Genomic DNA, 21,615 nt, shown 5'->3' on the forward strand with positions numbered 1-21,615 from the left:
CCGTACACATCCGGCACCTGGGGTGGAGTGTAGCCACCTCTCCACCAGCAGGACTGGTTCCTGAACTGTCTCAGTGCCCTAGCATGCAGATGAGCTTTTGAGCTTAGAGCAAGAGGTAAATGATTATTTTATCATCACTTTCAAGGCTGGAAAGAGGTAGGGGTATGTGTGTGTTTGGGGGTGCTAACTAGACTATGATTTGCTGTGCTCTTCCTTCAGAGTGTAGATTTTTGAGTAAAATTTCCAGAACTATTTGGCATGCTGTCCTTCAACACCACGAGTTTCTGCTCACAAATGAGCTTTTTGAGAATGTCGTGATTAAATTGACAGATACATATCTGAGTGTGTATTCCTCAGGGAGATAATCTTTCCTAAGTAGCTTCAGGTTGGGGCTACTTAAAAATGATGAGTTTGCAGTGATGATGTAATTAAGTTTAAAAGATCATGAAAATGAGATCCTGTCGAAGTGTTGTGTGTACACCTTGGCAGGAGGAAGTTGAGTCTGAGACCAGACACATTCCGCTTGCCCAGGAAGCTGGCCAAAGTCAACAATAGACTGTGGTCCCCAGCTGGGTGGCTTTACAGCAGTGCCACCCCTTGCTGTTGGCAGAAAGGTGGCCCAGGAGAGAAGACCAAAACCATGAAGTGGAGGTGGGGAAGGGTTGTCTAAAACTCAAGTCTTTTATAGTCATTCCACTGATAGGAAAGCGAAAACCTCAGGGTCCTTGTCTTGGGGCTCTCCATGGCTCAATCCTGTGGCAGTGGAGGAACATGCCCTGGGATTCGGTGAACTATTTAAAAGGCTTTTTCAGTAGTGGAGCAGGTCTTTCCCTTTGAAGAAAAGTGTTTCCCTTAGAGTTTGAAAAGGAAACATTGGAGTAAGTAAGGACATCATGTGCCCTAGGCCCTGAAGGTAGGTCAGGAACTCTCAAAAGCCTGAAATGCCCTGTCCGGTCCCTGAGCAGTCACTCTCCTGAGTGACTGGGTGGGGACAGAAAGCCGGAGGGAAATCCCATCCTCTCTGTGCCTCACCACCATCCAGCACCCAGAAGTGGGGAAGTGTGATGTCTAAGCGTGGTCTGCGTTTCCCTGGAGTCTCTGCCTGCCTAACAGCCAGCACCTTTCCACCTCATTAGGACCGAGTTGACACGCTGTGCCCTGCTTTCGTGAGACACGAGGGGTGTTGCATTTTCTCAGTTGCACCTGGTGGGCTGGCCTCCTTTGGGGCCCTCCCTGCAGCGAAGCAATGCGGGCTAGGGCTCCCTGTCCTGTGGCCATGTGGGGCTTCCCCCAGCGGGCTGGAGGACCATGCACTGCTTCTCCTGACTTTACCCTTTGTTCCAGGAATGCCATGTGGCACTGAAACATCCAGAGGAGATCCTGGTTTTCAGTTGCATTTCTCTCGTTAGTGGCACCTGGGGGCAAGGGGACTCTCCAGGGGACAGATGCTAGCTGTGCTCCCGGTGGGCCCTCCACAGTCTGTCTCCAGGGCTGGCAGCCTCCCCTCCAGGCACCTCTCCCAGGGGGCGGGGACTCAGCTGACTCAAACAACAGCACCTACTGCCTCAGGACAGGAGGCGTCAGGGCTCTGTGGAGTGCTCCCTGCACATTTGAGGGGCAGTGTGTGTCGGAAGCTTCTGTCACTGAGAGTTGTAGGATCTGTTACCTGAGCTCTTGGTTGAGAGTCATTCCCAAATCGTGTTGTTCTGTTTTCTCTGGCTCACTTGGCCCATCTACACTGGGTCAACATGGAGTGTGGCCGTCTTTCCCGCCATACCCACACTCCATCATGCAGTGTGGGATTGCTCCAGCCAGAAAAGTGTAGTTTTCTGTTCTTAATGGGAAAAAATCAGGTGAACAATAAAACCCCTCCGTCTTTCTAAAACAAATCAACTTTGAACTAGACTAAGCTGCTCTTTTTTTTTTTTTTTTTTTTTTTTTTTGAGACAGAGTTTCGCTTTGTTGCCTAGGCTAGAGTGAGTGCCATGGCGTCAGCCTAGCTCACAGCAACCTCAATCACCTGGGCTCAAGGGATCCTTCTGTCTCAGCCTCCCAAGTAGCTGGGACTACAGGCATGAGCCACCATGCCCGGCTAATTTTTTCTATATATATTAGTTGGCCAATTAGTTTCTTTCTATTTATAGTAGAGACGGGGTCTCGCTCTTGCTCAGGCTGGTTTTGAACTCCTGACCTCGAGCAATCCACCCGCCTCAGCCTCCCAGAGAGCTAGGATTACAGGCGTGAGCCACCGCGCCTGGCCTAAGCTGCTCTTTACTTGTGGCTCCTCCCCACCCCCCATAGATTGTTTGTCTTTAGTGGAAAATGGGTTTCTCACCCCTGCTGTGCATCATTGTCAGGTTTGCCGTCTGTATGTGTAGACATTGATCATGATACAACAGAGCAATAAATATATAGGGAAATTTACTTTTCTCTCTAGTTATATATTTTGGATATACACTGTATTAGCAAGAAACTGTTTATTCTTTCAGTAAGCACCCAGTGATTGTTAAAAGTGGTATTTGAAAGACTTCTTGAAGAGTTTAAAAATAATACTGATTAAACCTTTTAAATGTGAAGATTGCTTAAGTTTTTTTGAAATCTTTTTACTTAACAAATTTTTTACTTAACAATGAGCAGTTAACAACGATGTGACTTTATATTATATGTAAGTGACTTTTTGCATGCATAGGAAGGTTGTCAGAGTTCAGGAGGTGTTATTACTGTGATTTAGGGTTTACTTTGTTTTTAGACAGGGTCTCATTCTGTCACCCAGGTTGAGTGCAGTGGCATCATCATAGCTCACTGCAACCTCAAACTCCTGGGCTCAAGCAATCCTCCTGCCTTAGCCTCCTGAGTAGCTGGGACTACAAGCACGTACCACCATGCCTGGCTGATTTTTTCAATTTTTTGTGGGGTCTGTGTGTTGCTCAGACTGATCTTGAACTCCTGGCCTCAAGTAATTCTCCCACCTCAGCCTCCCAAAGTCCTAGGATTACAGGTGTGAGCCACCGTGTTGGGCCTAGGGCTTACTTTAAGGTGTTAGAGATGTTATTTTTCTCTCAGAGACATACTGGTACCTTAACAAGAACAAGAAAAAAAATCTCATTTTTCTTTGTATGAGGACTAGAGTTATGAGGATTTCTTAAACTCTTTGTAGTGTAAATTGTCAGTGATGGTAGTTATAAAAGACAAATAGTATCCTAATCTGCCCATTTTCTTCTATGGTCACCAGCTTGGGGGTAATTAATTAAGCAGAACACAGAGCAGACAGGACTAAAGTCTACTGCAGTTTATAGAAGCAGAATAGGAAGGCTCAACTCATTACCTGTAATTTCAAAGGCAGCTTGTTGGTTTCCTGTGCCCAGCACCATGGAAATCTTTTTTATGGACCTCAAAATGAGTGACTAGTTTTAGGGTAGAAAATTAATAAGCTTTATACCAGATTAAGTAAATTTGCAAGGAGAATGAACAATGTGTCATCAGGGATGGCGATTTTTGATTGGTCATCAAAGATTTCAAATTATGCACATATCTGTAATGAAGCACAAAACATTGATAAAAACAGAGAAAAGATCAGGGATTGGATTTGTCCAAATAGGTTAACTAAAAATTTTATCCAGTGATCAGCAAGTGCTGACTTTGGAAAAGAATTGGAAAGTTTCTGCAAAGGGAATGAGTATAAATGATGATTTGACAACTGTTACAAGGTTTTTATTTTTTATTTTTCCAATACAAACATTGAAGGACTCATACAGCAACAAGCATTAACATTAAGAATCAAGAAAGCATCATTGCCAAATAAATCATCATGTGATCTTTGTCACCAATAACAGTGTTCATTGTATTATATAACTGATTCCTATAGGCCAAAGAGATTTAGTATGTGGAAATTAGGAAGATTTGAGAATCAAAGAGAGATAGAGGGAACAAACCTGGGCCTAGTGATTTTTTTTTTTTTTTAATTTAGATGCTTTATTTTGTGTGTGAGAAACCATTTTTGATTTAGAACACATCATCAGCCACTAGACTTACGGTTCTGAATTACTTTAGTCTATTCTGAAATCCATTTCTACTTTAGGGAGTGAAGATTTGGCACCACAGAGGATATTCAAAAAACTGTGTTAGAATGGGAGAAAATATTCGCAAGCCACGCATCTGATAAAGGGCTTATAACCAGAATTTACAAAGAACTCAAGTAAATCAGCAAGGAAAAAGCCAAACAACCTTATTAAAAAGTGGGCAAAAGATGTGAATAGAAGCTTCTCAAAAGAAGAAAGACAAATAGCCAATAAACATATGGAAAAATGCTCAACATCACGAATCATCAGGGAAGTGCAAATTAAAACCATAATGAGATATTCACCTTACCCTAGTTAGAATGGCTTTTATTAAAAAGTCCAAGAACAATAGATGCTGGCATGGATGCAGAGAGAAAGGAGTGCTTATACGCTGTTGATAGGATTGCAGATTAGTACAACCTCTACACAAAAGTATGGAGACTCCTCAAAGAACTAAAAGTAGACCAACCGCTATTGGGTATTTACCCAAAGGAAAAGAAGACTTTTCATCAAAGAGACATCTGTACCTGAATGTTTATTGCAGCACAATTCACAATTGCAAAGATGTAGAATCATTCCAAGTGCCCATCAATTAATAAGTCTATTAATAAAATGTGGTATATGTATACCATGGAGTACTAAGCCATAAAAAGATGAATCAGTACCTTTTGCAATAATCTGAATGGAACTGGAGACCATTCTCCTAAGTGAAGTATTACAAGAATGGAAAAACAAACACCACATATACTGTTAAATTGAAACTGATAAGCACACAAGTGTACAAAGGGAAGTAAAATAGTGTACAAAGGAAAGCAACCAGGGGAGGGGAATAAACCAACCTGAGGGTAATATGAAAACTATTTGGGTGATGGGCATATGATAGCTGGGACTCAAACATTCCATGGGACAAAAACAATCCACGTAACCTAAAACATTTGTACCTTCTTAATATTTTGAAATTTAAGAAAAAAAAAAACAGGCCGGGCGCGGTGGCTCACGCCTGTAATCCTAGCACTCTGGGAGGCCGAGGCGGGCGGATTGCTCAAGGTCAGGAGTTCAAAACCAGCCTGAGTGAGACCCCGTCTCTACCATAAAAATAGAAAGAATTTAATTGGCCAACTAATATATATAATATAAAAATCAGCCGGGCATGGTGGCTCGTGCCTGTAGTCCCAGCTACTCGGGAGGCTGAGGCAGGAGGATTGCTTGAGCCCAGGAGTTTGAGGTTGCTGTGAGCTAGGCTGACGCCACGGCACTCACTCTGGCCTAGGCAAGAAAGCGAGACTCTGTCTCAAAAAAAAAAAAGAAAAAAGAAAAAAAAAACAACTGCCTGAGAGCAGTCCTAAAAAAGAAGAAAGTTCTGAGAATGTATTGTCAGCAGCCTCTTTGAACTAAGAATTTGGCCTTCTAAGGTCCTCAACTTGAAGTGGCTGACATTCAGTTGTAGGCAGGCCTTTTGAATTTCCAGAATTTACAGTTTCATCACTTTAGTGTGGTTTGTATGTAAAGGTCTTATGTATGTTTACTGAGCAAAGAAGATGAAAATCAAAGAAGAAAAAAAAGAATCCCATGCCCTACTACCCTAGTCTGTCATAAACCACAGAGGATCTTCATTCCAGACATCTCTGCATAGATACAGATAGAACAGCGGATGTATACAGATAGTTATTTCATAAATACAGAATCATATACATGCTGTTTAGCAGAAAACAAATAGAAGTTAACCGGGAGAAACTGTAGAATTTTAAATGAAAAACTGTCCATATCATTGGCTCACTTTTCTTCTGCTCTTTTCTTACTGGTTGGTTGGAGATCTTTGTATGTAATGGATGCTAATCTTTGTTATATATGTTGGAACTATCTTCCCATATATAGCTTTGTTCTTAAGCTTTTAAAGTCAGTAATGTAGTAATATGTGTCTCTTGCCAAGTAATGATATTTGACATTTAAATGCAAATTTTTCTCTTATTTTGTTTCTGGTTTAAGAAATCCTTCCTACCCCAAGATCATTGTCTTCTGTATTTTCATGTAAATATTTTGCTTTTACAGTATGAACTTTCATTTGTCCACGGTTTGTCTTTATGTATAGCCTAAGATTGGGGTCTTATTTATTTTTTAAATGTGAATAATTCATTGTCACCATTTATTAATAGACCATCTCTCCCCCACTTACTTGCCACCTCTGTTACGGATGTTTTCATCCATGTGTGGGTCAGTTTCTTATGTTCAGTTGGTATTTGTGTTTTCGTGATTCATATTGCATTGTCTTAGTTTAGCATGGCTTTATAAGTCTTAGAGACTTCCCCTATCATATATCTTCCTCTTGTTTTTTTTTCTGACAAATTTCTCAGCTCCTCTTGGTGATGTGCTCTCCCACCTACACACTGGGATCATCTTATTGAATTACACAAGAAACCCTGTTGGATTGGGGTTGATAATGCATTGCCGTCATAGATTAATCTATTATGGCATTGGAGTCATAGCAGTGGGTATAACTTATAAAGCTCCTGCCCGCGAGAAGCTTTTATCCTAGTGGTGGCAGCAGTCTAATTGCAATTCTAGTGGCTTGGGGTGGTGATGTTATTTTTATGTAAAATGATCATGAAGAGCTTCACTGATGAAGTGACATTTGGGACTGAGGTTGGAGTGAGGGCCAGCAGGAAGCCAGTGTGTCTGGAGACTGAGAGAATAGCAGATGAGGTTAGGGGTATGGCGTACATGTAGGCTCTGTAGATGTGCTAAGTACTTTGAATTTTATTTGTAGTAAGATGGAAGCCATGGAGGAATGATGCAATGAAATTAAACAATTTAAAAGGTTATTTTGCCTGCTATATAGAAAATTGTAGGGAGACGGATTAGGAGGCTGGCAGATCATCCAGGCAAAAGATGGTCGTTTGAAACCTGGCTGGTAGTATTGGGGAGGTAGTGATTGCATTTCAGGGCTGTGTGTATATGTGCGTGTGTGTGTGTGTGTGTGTGTGTGTGTGTGTGTAAGTGTAATTACTATTATTATTACTTTGTGACAGAATCTTACTCTTGTTGCTTGGGCTAGAGTGCAGTGGTGTCACCCCTGCTCACTGCAACCTTAAACTCCGGGGCTCAAGCAATCCTCCTGCCTCAGCCTCCTGAGTACCGCCTAGCTGGGACAACAGACGCATACCGCCACACCTGGCTAATTAAGAAAAAATTTTTAATAGAGATTGGGTCTCACTCTTGGCTCCCAGGTTGGTCTTGAACTCCTGAGTTCAGGTGATCCCCTCTCCTCACCCTCCCAGAGTGCTAGGATTACAGGCATGAGCCACCATACCTGGCCATTTCAGGTATATTTTGAAGGTAGAGCTGAGCAGGATTTACTTATGGACTGGATATTGAATATGAGGAATGGAAAGAATTCAGGGTTTTGAGGTTTAAGTAGCTAAGATGGATGCGCCATTTATTGAGATGATGGGAGTTATTGCTTAGGGCGCAACTTTGGTTTTATTGCCAGGGAGGGCTGGTAGGTGAACATTAGGAGTTGGATTTTAGATGTGTCAAGGTTGAGATGCCTTTCAGACATCCAGGGGGAAGTATTGGGCAGCAGCAAAGTATATAAGATTATTAGAGTTTAGGGCAGGAGAAAGTTACCAGTGTATATAGTTAGTTTTTAAAGCCAGGAGTGCATTTAATCATCCAGGGAGTAATTGTAAGTGGAAAAGTGTCGTGGCCCGTTTACAGGATGGAGGATGAACACAGAACACAGAACACAAAGAAAAACACAGACACATGTACAAATGGTTGACTCCAGTAATAATACACCGGGTCCATTTTATTTTTATACTCTAAAAGATTAAAGTTAGTTCCTTGTATGTAACCACCCAGGCTTGGCAGCGATGATGGCCATAAATTCCGGAATGCGTAGCCTTAGGGAAGCAGATATCCCCTGACTCAGAATCTCCAGGTGGTTGCTCTAGGCACTAGGCATAGATAAAGGACCTAGATTAGCAAGGATGGGCAAGGTGAGCCACAGGGGGACATTTCTCATCCCCAGCTTCTCTTAGGGTGACCCCCTAAGATCTTCAGCTAAACCCTGGTGGCTGTGCATGGCCTAAGTTGCCCCTTCCTTGAGGGGCTTACCCGTCATTGACTAACCAGCCATCTTATGGGGTGTACGCAGCAATCACAGGAACAATATGTTTATCGTGTGGCCTCCAGACCCCCCAATGCTGTGGGATGGGGTAGCTCTTGCTTACTTACAACTCAGGTCCTTTATTATGCCTCTAGGCAACATCCTTGTTTATCACAGGGAGCCTGTCCAGAACAGATTACTTTAAACACTCTGGGCAGAACACGTACATTACTCACTAACTTTAATTCATAAAGTAGGAAAATATATGTCAGTCACCTACAGAAAAGAAATGTGAAGGCTGAATCCTGGGGCTCCTCTAGCTCTGAGATGCAGCTAGAGAAGTAGAACAAAGACCAAAGAGATGGTTGCCCAGAAGCCAGGTGAAGACAATGTGCGGAAGGAATGAGCCGCTGTGTTTGGTGCTGTGGAGAACTGAGATGTGCTGTTAGATTGGTCACATGGAGGCTACTTGGCAGCAGCTCTTTTGGTGGAGTATTGGGGACTGGAGCCTGGCATGGGTCCAGGAGAGAAGGGAAAAGATGATTTGGAGGTGGTGTTTATGGGCTACTCTCAGAAGAGTTTTGTGGAAAGGAAAGTAGGAGTGCAGGGGTTTGTTTGCTGTGAAGTAGGAGAGATTACAGTAGTTGCGTGATGATGGGATCAAGCTAATCGGAAGGGGAGAGATTCAGGAGTGAGAGAGAGTGCACTGGGAGAATGGCTGGAATGCCTTCCCTGAGATGGTGAGGAGGGATTGGATTCAAGAGCATGGGGCGCATGTTTCTTTACTCAGATATGTCTCTTAAGTTACCAACTTTTTGAAAGTTTTGTGCAGGCTTTCTTGGATTTATTCCTAGAAACTGTAGTTTTTTGTTAGTGTTATTAATGGAATTGCATTGGTTGATAACAGAGGATGGAAAGGCTGTTCGTATATGTCTGATCTTATATATAGCAAACGTTAAACTATCCTGTTTGAAAATTTGTAGATTCTTTTTGATTTATATGTAGGCAGTAATATCTTATGTAAATAGGGATAAATATTTTTTCCAAACTCATACAGTACCTCATTTCTTTTATTGAATTAGCTAGGAACATCAGTACAATGCTGAATATAGGTTGTAACAAGCATTCTTGTTTTATTTCTAATTCTAAAAGGGAATGGTTCTGTAAAATTTTATTATTAAGTAAAAGCTGTAGATACTTGCTAGATATTCTTTTAATCTGTTTAAAGTTTTCTAGCTTGTGAAGAGTTTTTAATCATAGTTATGGAATTGTATTCAGTGTATTTCTTGCATTTATTGGAGATTGTTATTTTACCCCCTTTCTTTTTAATTTTTTAAGGAAGTATATCAGTATATTTTCTGATATTAAGCCATCCTTGCATTTCTGGGATAAACCCTATTTAGTCATATGTATTTTGTGTACATTGCAAAATTTTTTTCTAGTCATTGTTATAATTAGCCACATCAAAGAGAGATAACCAACTTAATAGTTTTTCTACTCTGTTTTTAGAATTTATGGAAATTCTGGTTTTTTGAGATTTTGTCTTACTTGCTTATAAGATCATCTGGGCTTCTGCCTTTTAGGAGGTGAGCTCTTGAATTATTCATTAAAGAATTAGATTTTATTGATTTATTAGTCCTTTCTATTAAGTCAGTTATGGCCTAAAATTTTTTATATTAGCAGACTTTTAGGATATTTAAAAATCTTAAAAAAAGGAAATTTGGACTAGATGAACAGCAAAAGAAAAATTTATATTGGACCTATGATTCAGCATGCCTCATTTGTACTTCTTTTTTTTTTAAAAAATAGATATTTTCTCTTATTCTGTTTATTTAAAGAATCACTTTTTGGCTGTATTCTTTCTATTGTGTCTTTGTATCTTTGTCTTCAACTTCATTATTTCTTCTTCTTTATTTCTTTCTGCCTTCTTTAGGTTATTTGGTTCTTTTCCTAGGTTAAGTTACTCAGTTGAACACTTAGCTCATATTATTCTTTAAGGGAGGCTATACAATTATCCTCTAAGTGTAACTTTTGCTGCATTTTATAAGTTGATTTCATTTTTTTTACCCAAGCATTCAGTTTTTTTCTTCCCATTTATTTAAAACATATTCACTTCTTTTTTTGATTAGGATATTCATATATCTTAAAAGCCAAAAAATATGAAAAATGACAACCACAGGAGTTTTGTTTTTAAGAATATTTAATTTCTAAGGTGAACATTTTTTTCTTTATAACTAGAATTCACAATTCTAATTGAGTTGCATCATGGTCAGAGAATGGTCTTTCTAAATATTTGAAATTCATGGAAGTTTCCTTTTGTGATCTTGTAAAAGGTTTTATTTTGGAATTAGAGTGTTCAGTATTTGTTTTTTTTAGGGTTTAAATATATATGTATATATCAAACTTATTTGCTTTATCAAATATTGACTATACCCTTTTTTTCTTGCCTGATTTTTTAAAATTGACACAGGTGATATTTCATAAGACTATAGAAAATGTTTTGTATATTTTGAGCCTAGGCCTTAGATGTATGTAAATTCATGATCATACCTTTTATTAAGGTATAGTGCCCTGCATTTAATTCATTTTCCCTTAAAATTTGTTTTTATATGTTGCTATATAATAGCTAGTTTTGGATAGTATTTGCTAGTTATATCTTCTTTTTTTTTTTTTTTTTTTTTTTTTTCCTTCTCTCTTTTTTTTTTTTTTTTATTTTGGCATATTATGGGGGTACAGATTTTAAGGTTTCAATAAATGCCCATTCCCCCCCCCCTAGTTATATCTTCTTGTTTCCCTTTTTGTTTGAAAAAGTCTGGTTTTGTTTAGAACTGTCTCTTGCAAGCAGCATATACCAGATATTAAACTTTCAGTGTAGTAACTTATAAGTTTATTGTGTTTAATTTTGTTATTGTTACTGAAATTTGGGGATTTTTGGTGTTTCATGTTTATTATTCTTTGCTTATATATTTTTTCTTTTCAACTGGTGGTTTGATTTTTCTATATGGATCTGCTATTCCTTTGCTGTTTTGAAAAATATAGATTTGTATTTATCTTGAGTCTGACTTTATGGTTGCCATTATTTTCTTTGAATTCTGCTTATCTGTTATTCTTAATAATCAAATTTGTCAGTAATTTCTCCTGGAATGTGACAAGGATATCAACATTCTTTACCTTTTGAGTGTATCCTCTCTGATCTTATGCTCATCCAGAATTTTTTTATTCTTTCAGTGTTCAAAAAAAAGGGATATATAATGTAACAAGTTATCTATTAATATCAACCTTGAAGACACAGAAATTCACTCATTATTAACTCTTCATTGACATCTCTAACCTCTAAGCTAACAAAAAATCTCCAACCTCACCCCCCACTAGATTAAGGTAATTATCTATCATTTATTTTATCCTCAAAATACACTAAGTTTTTAAAAAAATCACAGGTTTTAAAACTTTCCTAATATTACATTTGTGTGCCTGTTGTTTCTTTTACTCCTTCTCTTCTGTGGGCCATCCCCACTTTCTAACCCTGGCAACCAATAATCTACTTTTTGTCTCTATAAGTTTCTTTGTCCTGAACATGTCGTATAAATGGAATCATACAGTATGTGGCATTGTGCGTTTGGTGTCTTTCACTTAGCAGAATGATTCCAAGGTTTATCTGTGATGTAGAATGTATTGATAATTTATTCCTTTTTAGGGCTGAATATACTCCATTTTGTGGGTATACTACACTTTATCATTTATCAGTTGGTAGATATTTGAGTTGTTTCTACTTTTTGTCTATCATGAATAATGCTTCTATGAACATTCACATAGAAGTTTTTATGTGGACACATTTTCGGTTTTCTTGAGTATATACTAAGGAGGGGGGACATCTTTTAATAGGGAGGATTTGAGGATAATAAATTCTTGGTATTTGGATAGCTAAAGGTAATTTCACTATTGTCACTATTAATGGTTTTTTACCTGGGTATAAATTTATTGATTTACAATTTTTATTAGTCTTATAGCTGATGAAAAAAATCTCCTGTCCCTCTTTTCTGTAAGTTATTTGAGTTTCTAATAGTTTCAGATTTCTTACCATTGATTACTTTTATTACAGTGGATCTCAAGAGGTGGATAGGATAAACTTTTGCTATGAATATGAGTAATTTGAAGATGTTAACGTATATTTTAATATATCAGTGCCTTGAGGAATTGTGTCTGTGTTCATAAGGTATATAGATCTATAATTTTCTCCAGTCTACCTCATAAAAAGAGTTAGGAAGCATTCTTTCCTCTTATTTTCTGAAATTGGGATGTTTAGATTGGTTTTGATTCTTCCATGAATGTTTAGTAGAATTTATCTGTGAAACCAGCTGAGACTGAGATTTTCTTTGTGATAAGTTTTTAGATTATGAATTAATTGCCCTTAATAGACATAAGCTATGCAGACTTCATATTTCTTCTTAAGTCAGTTTTGGCATAAGTTGTGTCTTTAAAGGAATTTATTTTTAATTTCCTTTGTGATTTCTTTGACATATGGGTTGTTTTAGAATTAGATCAATTTTCAGATATTTGAGGTTTTTCTGTGCTTTATTGTTGCTTTTTAATTCCATTGAAGTCAGAGAACATTTTCTGTAAGATTTCAGTCTTTCGAATCTATTCAGGCTTGTATTATGGCCTGGTATGTGGTCGGTCTTGGTGAGTGTTTTGTGTGTACTTGAAAAGATTATATAATTCTTCAGTTGTTAATGGAGCATTTCGTAAATATCACCTAAGTTAAAGTTGATACAGCCAAATAGATCTCCATATCTGGACTATCTTTCTCGTTGCTTGTCAATTACTGAGAAGTATGTTAGAATCTCCAACTATGTGCATTTGTTTGTTTCTGTTTCACTTATTTTGAAGCTGTGTCGTTAGATGGATGTATCTTTACAATACAGGTATATCTTCCTATTCTGTTGACTTTTAAATATCACTGTGAATGTCTCTTTTTGTTCCTAGTAATACTCTCCGTGTTTTTGTTTTGTTTTGTTGTAAGGACAAGCTTTATCAAGCCCCTTCGCCCTAGTTCTTTCTCCTGCAGTCTTGGCTCCCGAGACGTGTCGGGGCGACGGCGGGGCGGGGCGGGGCGTGCGGGCGTGCTGGCTGGCGGTGGCCCCTCGAAGGGACGCGCCTCTGTTCACGGCTGCACCCGCGCTGGGGCCAGCAGTCCCTCTTTGCCATGTTTGTGGTAAGGCCGGCCAGCCTTAGGAGGGGTTTGTCAGTTCCGCCACTTCTAGCCACCAGTCCCGCGACAGCTGTGTGGGCAGAGGAGACGACTGACCTGGGGCCAGATGGCAGCTCACGCGGGACGCCTCGGTGTCGCAGCAGACGGTGGCGCCGTTCCCTTCGCAGGGGCGTCACGTGAGCAGCACGTGACCGCACCTCGGCGCCGCGGAGCGGGCTGCAGGAGCCGGGCTCTCCGGCCGCGCCCTCGGCGGCCAGGATCGCTCCGATGGACGGCTCCGTCCGCTTCTAAAACCGGTAGGGATCCCGGGACGCCATCTTGGCGCCCGGCCAAAGTGTATTGTGCCCTCCCTCATGGCCCCACGTGGCCGTCCCGCTGGAGAAGCCCACTTGTCGCGTGCGGCCCCTTGCGCTTCCCGCGCGCTAACGAAGCATGGCCGCTGCTAGCCCGGATTCCCGGGACGCCACCTTCTCTGTGGGCCCCGCCCGGCCCTCTCCGCGGCTGGGGGCTGGCGGGGCTAGCAGGCCAGCAGGCCAGCGGCCTCTGGGGAGTGCCTGCAGGGTGGAGGAGGGGTGGTGTCTGGGGTGGGGCGCCCGGGGCTGGGCATGGTGCCTAGGCCTGGACACGCCTCTAGGCCGAGGCCGCAAGCCCGCCCTCCCTGCTTTATCCTGCCTGTTCCTTTTTTCTTTTTTGAGACAGGGTCTCGCTCTGGCTTGTTTGTTTGAAACAGAGTCTTGCTCTGTCGCCTAGGCTGGAGTGCAGTGGCGCCATCATAGCTAACTACAGCCTGAAACTACTGGGCTCAAGCGATCCTCAGGCCCAGCCTACTACTTTTAGTTTGTTTCTGTCTTTATACTTAAAGTGCTTCTTTAGGTCCAGAGCAGTGGCTCAGGCCTGTAATCCTAGCACTTTGGGAGGCTGACTGGAGGGAGGATTGCTGATTGCTTGAGGCCAGGACAAGTTCCAGACCAGCCTGGGCAGCATAGTGAGACCCTGTCTCTACAAAAAAATAAAACATAGATGGAGGCGGGAGCGTGGTGGCTCACGCCTGTAATCCTAGCACTCTGGGAGGCCGAGGCGAGAGGATTGTTCGAGGTCAGGAGTTGAGACCAGCCAGAGCAAGAGCGAGACCCCGTCTCTACTAAAAATAGAAAGAAATTATCTGGACAACTAAAAGTATATGTAGAAAAAATTAGTCAGGCATATTAGCCTGTAGTCCCAACAGGAGGGAGGCTGAGGCAGGAGAATCGCTTAAGCCCAGGAGTTTGAAGTTGCTGTGAGCTAGGCTGATCCCATGGCACTCTAGCCCAGGCAACAGACTCTGTCTCAGAACAAACAAAAACATTAATGGGGCCAGTGGCATAATCCAGTAGTCCCAGCTACTTGGGAAACTGAGGGGGGAGGATTGGTTGAGACCAGGAGTTCCAAGTTACAGTGAGCTATGATTGCACCACTACACTTAAGTCTCGGCAACAGAATGAGGAGACCCTATCTCTATTAAATATAAATAAAGTGCTTCTTTAGAAACTAGAATATAGTTGGTTCTTGCTTTTTTAAAAAAAAATCCAGTCTGACAATCTCTGATTTTAAATGGAATGTTTGGTGCATTTACATTTAAAGTAATTGTTAATATGGTTGTATTTAGGTCTGTTGATATTTTGTGTGTGTGGTTTTTTTTGGGAGGGAGTTTTTGTTCCTCCTTTTTTGCTGTTTTAAAAATGTGTTGATCACATTTATTATTCCATTTTAATTCTGTTGGTTTCTAGCTTTTTCTCTTGACTTTTTCTTTTGTGGCTGCTCTAGGGGTTGCAGTATGCATCTTAGTTTTACCCCAATCTACTAAGCATTAATATTGAATTGCTTTTGATGAAACAGAAGTTTTTTAATAGCATATTTTTATTTCCCCCCTTACCTTTAGCATTGTCATATAGACATATGACATGTAAATACATGTAAATTTATATACTTTGTAAGCCCATCAGTAGTGTTGTAGTTTTTTTTTTTTTTTTTTCTTTTTTTTCTTTTTTTTTTTTTTTGAGACAGAGTCTCACTTTGTTGCCCAGGCTAGAGTGAGTGCCGTGGCGTCAGCCTAGCTCACAGCAACCTCAAACTCCTGGGCTCGAGTGATCCTTCTGCCTCAGCCTCCCGGGTAGCTGGGACTACAGGCATGCGCCACCATGCCCGGCTAATTTTTTATATATATATCAGTTGGCCAATTAATTTCTTTCTATTTATAGTAGAGACGGGGTCTCGCTCTTGCTCAGGCTGGTTTTGAACTCCTGACCTTGAGCAATCCGCCCGCCTCGGCCTCCCAAGAGCTAGGATTACAGGCGTGAGCCACAGCGCCCGGCCCAGTGTTGTAGTTTTTGCTTTAAGCTGTCATCTTCTATAAGAAATTATATATTATGTATACCCACATAATTACCATTTCTGGCTCTTTTCATTTCTTCCTGTAGATCCAAGTTGCCATCTAGTGTAATTTCCATTTGGACTACAGAACTTTCTTTATCATTGCTTGTGTAGTACAGATCTGCCGGTGACAAATAGTTTATTTGGAAATGCCCTTATTTGACTTTTATTTTTAACAAATACTTTTGCCAGATACCAGAATTTTTGGATCTCAGGGTTCTTTCTCCCCTTCTTCAGTAATTTGAATATGTGGTCCCATTGTATTCAGACTTCCATAGTTTAAAATAAATCTGTTTTCTTATCATTGCCATTGTTTTCCCATTTATGACTTGTCATTTTTCTCTGGCTGATTTTAAGATTTATCTTTGGCTTTCAGCAGTTTGACCAAGATGTGTCTAGGAGTAATTTTGTGTTATTTTGTTTAAGATTCATTGAGCTTTTGGGGAATTTTTCAGATGTTATGTCTTCAGATTTTTTTCTCCTTTTCTCCTCTGAGATTTCAATTAGTGTTGTCACACGTGGTGATGAAGTGTACTTATTTTTCATCCATCTCTTTCTCTTCCTATTCTTCAGATTATTCTTTATTCACATTCATTGCAGATGACAGAAGAAAGTAACAATCTGTTGCTTAGCCAATCTAGTGAGTTTATTTTAGTAAATGTTTATATTTAGAATTTTTATTTTTCTAGTTTCATTTTTCTCTGTTGTGATTGACTCCTTATCTGTTCACTCATTGATATCATGTTTTCCTTCAATTTTTTGAGCAAAATTGTTTCAAATTATTTGAAATATAGTTGCTTTGAAGTCTGTTAAATCTAACATCCAGGCTCACTTGGAATTAGTTTCTCTTGACTATCTTTTTACACACTTTCTGTTTTTTTCTTGTCTAGCTGAAAGTTAGACATATTCTGTAGTGATTCTGAACTCTTTTATGTTCTTCTGAGGATCATTGTTTTTTTTTATTATAGAAGACAGTTAAATTTCTTGGAGTCACACTACGAACTTTGTTTTTCCTGGGATATGCAGTTGCTTGTATGTCTGCTCTGTCTTTCCACTGATGCTTTTTTAGTCTGGCCTTTATATCCCCTGTGCCTACAAAATTTGGGAGTCAGCTAGGGTTCTGGGTAGAGATAGACTTAATCTCTCTGTGGTTTCCTTTCTTCTGGGGTTTCTCTTAGTTTCTACCTGCTATGCCAGCTTTGAGCTCTGTACTCTGACATTTCAAGCTCTGTGTCACCCTCACTGAGCATGGTTGGGAAAGAGCATCAAATTCACAGATTTGGCTCCATGTTACTCTTTTAAAAAAAGATTTCTTTCTGATTTCCAGCTGCTTTTTCACCGAGCTGCTTTGGGTTTCCTCAGTACATATGCAAAATGTAGTTTAGCTGTCAGTTAGGGATGTCAGCATTTTATGGTCTGAATTTGGGTGTCACTCCTACAATTCTAGTGCTGTCAGAATGCTTTAAACTTCTAGCTGTTCCCCCAACTCTGAACTATAATATTTGACACCTTTAGCTAAGGAACTGGCTTTTCCTGCCACGAATTTTTGCAGCCATAGCTGTGGGGCTTGGGCAGTGCCTTAAGCCAAGAAGCACAAACTCAGTATTCTTACTCATTCTGATTGTAGTTTTTGAGATTTAACTCTGTCCCTGGTTTTTGTAAACACGGTTTTTAGATAGTTTTTAGAATTTAATTATCATAAATGTTATCTGTGACTGTTCACATGACCTCTTCATTTTTCCTGCCATTATAGAAAGTTGACTTTTTTAGTTTTGAAATATTAGGGTATGGCTTATCTGTGTCATGAGCATGTCTTTCTCTTGTGCATTCATTGCTTTTAGGGTTATTCTGCTTATTTTCTTTTTTTTTTTCTTGAGATAAGTTTTATGGGATTCAACTGCCATCCTTCTTCTATTGTAGTCCGTGTACTTTCATAAGGAGAGGGCAGAGAGGTTTTCTGAAGCCACAGCTCCAGAGCTCCCTCTTCTGTCATCTCATTACTGTTTGGAAATGTAGCCTGGGACCCTGTGTCCTCCCATCTTTCCCCTTCCATCTGGACCATCTTTTTCCATTGGCCCTGCTGTCCCTTTCCTGGTCCATTCTGTCTGTGTTCCCAGCACTTTTCCTTAGTACAGGGAGACTCTCGCTGGATAGTTTCAGGAGCTCTTAAGACTGCTCAGTCCCTTCTGACCTGACCATAACCACTTGGCCCGCTACAAGCAGCAGTGTGCAGAAACCCTTTCTGTTTCTGCTGCTATTCTAGCTTTGTCTTGCTGTGTTACCAGTGAGTACTGATTGACAGTGTTGGATTCTTCTGCTTCTGTCCCTGGGATACCCTGTTGCTTCCTTTGTTTCCTCCTGCACAGATCCTGATATATCTGGGTCTTGTAGCTTTGCTGATTGGTCCCTTCTCAGTAGTATTTTGTGGGCTGTAGGATACCTAGTTTTCTTTTGCTGTTATCTGAAGATTTTGGGGTTTATGGGGAATCAGGGAGATTTATGCACCTCTTCTTCTGTCCCCATTCTCTTGTAGTTCATCCTGTCTTGAGGTGAGACGGGTTTTATCCTGCTGTGAAGGCTGGAACCTGGGTGAAAATTCTGTCAGGATTCTCTTACCACCTCTTCTCTATAACCAAGATTGATGACAGTAGGCAGGTTTCCTATGGTCTCTGTTCCCTGGTCACCCTTTTACTTGAGAACGTGTAGCCTGGGCCTTTACCTATCTGTGTGGGTCTGATCTGACTTCCCACCTGGCTCATACACGCCTGTGGCATTTTTTCCTGACCTCCAAATCACCAGGCATCAGCGTGTGCCCATGGAGTACTACCTAGCTTCAGACTTTATTGCTTTTTAAATTTTCATCTTTATATTCCTGAAGATTTCCCTTCTTGCTAGCTTGTGAATGATGCATTTTTCAAAGTATTTAAAAGATATTTTACCCAACTCTGTGTGTGGGAACCACATTGGTGGAAATGAAATTTTCTTTTTTTCCTATCATCTGCTTGATTGACTATTTAAACATGGTAACTTTTTTTTTTTTTTTTTTTTAAGAGACAGGGAGATCTTGTTATGTTGCCCAGGCTGGAGTCAGACTCCTAGGTTCAGGAGATCCTCGGAGGAAATGAACATTGTATTTCTTTTTGTTGAAAGTTGTCTCCTTTATGAGTTGCTCTCCTAAACCTTTTTGATTTTTGAAATACCTTTGTTTTCTGTGCATGTTCTAAGACTTTGCTATCTTCTCCTTAAGAAACCAGTACAAGATCCATAATTTTTGTGAAACTTGGGTTTTTCGGTCACTTACAAACTAACCAGTGTAGATAAAAGGGAGAGAAGTAGTGTAACACTTCTGTTACCAGGCCACTCCCACATTTCAGAGGTCCATAGACTCTTACAGCAAGAAAGGTCCTTGGTAGTTACCTTGTCTAGTCAACTGCCTCCAGTTTTACACAGGAGAATGCGGGGACAGAGACCAAGAGAAGGTAATTATTAAGTCATGGTGAAGTGCAACACCTGCATATGAACTTAACTCCCGTGTTCCTCTCATCACTGCGAGACAGGTATTAGTCACCCCCTTCAGAGCTGAAGAGAATGAGTCTTTGGTAGTGTTGAAATAGAATTGCAGTATAGATCTCAAAATGAAGACCTTTGTCACTGCACGGTTGTGTCTTCTGGCCAGTGGTCTGAGAGCCAGAGCCCTCCTTGCCTTTCCTCCCTACCAGTGGGAAATGATGGCTGAGGTGGCTTGTTTCTCTCAACAATTCTCACCTCGCTGTTGTCAGTGACAAAGCAGCCCTCCCTCTGATGTGTCTAGATCATAATGTTGTCTCAAACTTGACAGACATGCAAACTGCTGCTGCAAGGAAAAAGATTCTTAGGCACCTCTCCAGGTACATTCTCCCATGACCAGCAGTAAAAATTCCTAGTTCTTTGAGAAAATGTCTTTCAGTAGCAAATTAACCCACAAGAAGAGTAATTATATGTAATCACTAGATTTTTTTTTTTTTAGTTTAACACTTAAAACAAAAAATTGGAAAATTCTGTTGAACTTTCAACCTATTTAGCATACATTATCTGTCCCATTTCATAACTTTTATCTGTGTGTTCCGGGTTACATTTGTTTTGAAAATGATAAAGGAGAGAGGAGAAATTGTTCATAGTTAAAAATGTTGTTAACTAGAATAAAGGTTTGGATCAAATTTCTAAACTAGACAAAAGAAAAAAAAACACCATAGACTGGAATGCACTTTGAATAGTAATAATGTATATAAACCAATACTGATCTCAAGACACTAAAAACAATTAATATGCTAATCAGTTAGTGAATTAGCCTTGTTCTCTAAACTTATGAGTAAATTTTGCTTTACTTTTAGAAATTTTTAGAACCAAATAAACATGTTAACTCATTAATCTAGAAAGCTTAGCAATGAAAATATATTCTGCTTCTGTAGAAAATATAGCATATGGTTGGTTAAAGGAGAAAGAAATGTTAGGGCTTGGATCAGGCAAGATACAATCAGGAGTCAGAAGCTGCACTGGAACTTGAATGGGGGAAGTTTAAAGAGTTGTTGAATGGTGGAATGTGGCTAACTACTAAAAGGGATGTATTAGTTGGGGTTCTCCAGAGAAACAGAACCAGTCAGATACATATAGATACCTAGAAAGCAGTTTATTATGGGAATTGGTTCACATGATTCTGGAGGCTGAGAAGTCCCATGATCTGCCATTGGCAGGCTGTGCAGAGTCAGGAAAGAAGTGATGTAGTTCCAGTCCAAGCCTGAAGGCCTTGAGAACCAGGAGCACCAATGTCTGAGGGCAGGAGAAGATAGATGTGCCAGCTCAAGAAGAGAGAAGGGAATTCACTTTCCTTTGCCTTTTTGTTTTATTTAGGCCCTCAACAGATTGGGTGATACCCAGCCCACATTGGTGAGGGCGATCTTCTTTACTGGTTCAGGTGCTGCTCTCTTCCAGAAACACCCTCACAGACACACCAAGAACTGATGTTTTACCAGTTCCCCATTGGGGCATCCCTTAGGCTAGTCAAGTTGGCATGTGTAATTAGCGGTCACACGAGGGTAAAAAGACTAATGTGTTTAGAGTGGTGAATGCAGAAAGCAGCTGACAAAGAGGGCCAAGGAACTTATTAGGAACTTAGAGGAAGACAGCCTGCTCACTGCAGATTCACCTCCGAGGAGGTGGAGGGACAGGGTGGCTCATCCACAAAGGCCGCTGAGGTGAATGGTGGGGGCTCTGCATACCACCAGCTCTTTGTACCACCTGGAAAACCACGTCCTGGAGAAGGAGGGACACTTCCTTGCAGTGTTCCTCCAGCACTCTCTGTTGGCAAAGCCTGGCATGAAGTCAGCTGGTGAGGGAGAAATGCTTGTGGTGTCCAGTATCGCAGAGCAGGGTGAGGAGAGATGTTTGGATCTGAGGTACTGTGGAGTTGTACCTCCTCTGTGTTGCTCCCAGAGTAATCTTTCCAAGACATAAAATTGACCCTAGCATTCCCCTACCAAAGTACCTGCATGGCTCTCAGTAATTTTAGACTTACAGAACAGTTGCAAAAATGATAGAGTTTTTAAATACCCCTCCCTCAACTTCCTGAATTTTAACATCTTCTATAACCATAGTGCTGTTATCAAAACCAGGAGATTTTCAGGACGTGCTCTACAGACTTTATTTAAATTTTACCAGTTTCCCATAATGCCTTTTTTCTGTTGCAGGACCCAGCATTGCGTTTAGTTGTCCTGTCTCTTTAGCCTTCTTCCTTCTGTGGCAGTTCCTCCCTTGTTCCTTTGATGATCTTGACACTTTTGAAGAGTGTTTATAAGTTA

General features: G+C 40.5%; 1 protein-coding gene across 2 annotated transcripts in view; it reads left to right on the forward strand.

The window, feature by feature from the left end:
• The window catches only part of CDYL (chromodomain Y like), a 250,960-nt gene that overhangs the window by 72,463 nt on the left and 156,882 nt on the right, over positions 1–21,615 (forward strand). The window lies entirely within an intron of this gene.

This window comes from Microcebus murinus, chromosome 15 (genome assembly GCF_040939455.1).
Source record: "Microcebus murinus isolate Inina chromosome 15, M.murinus_Inina_mat1.0, whole genome shotgun sequence".
In the NCBI taxonomy this organism is placed as follows: domain Eukaryota; kingdom Metazoa; phylum Chordata; class Mammalia; order Primates; family Cheirogaleidae; genus Microcebus; species Microcebus murinus.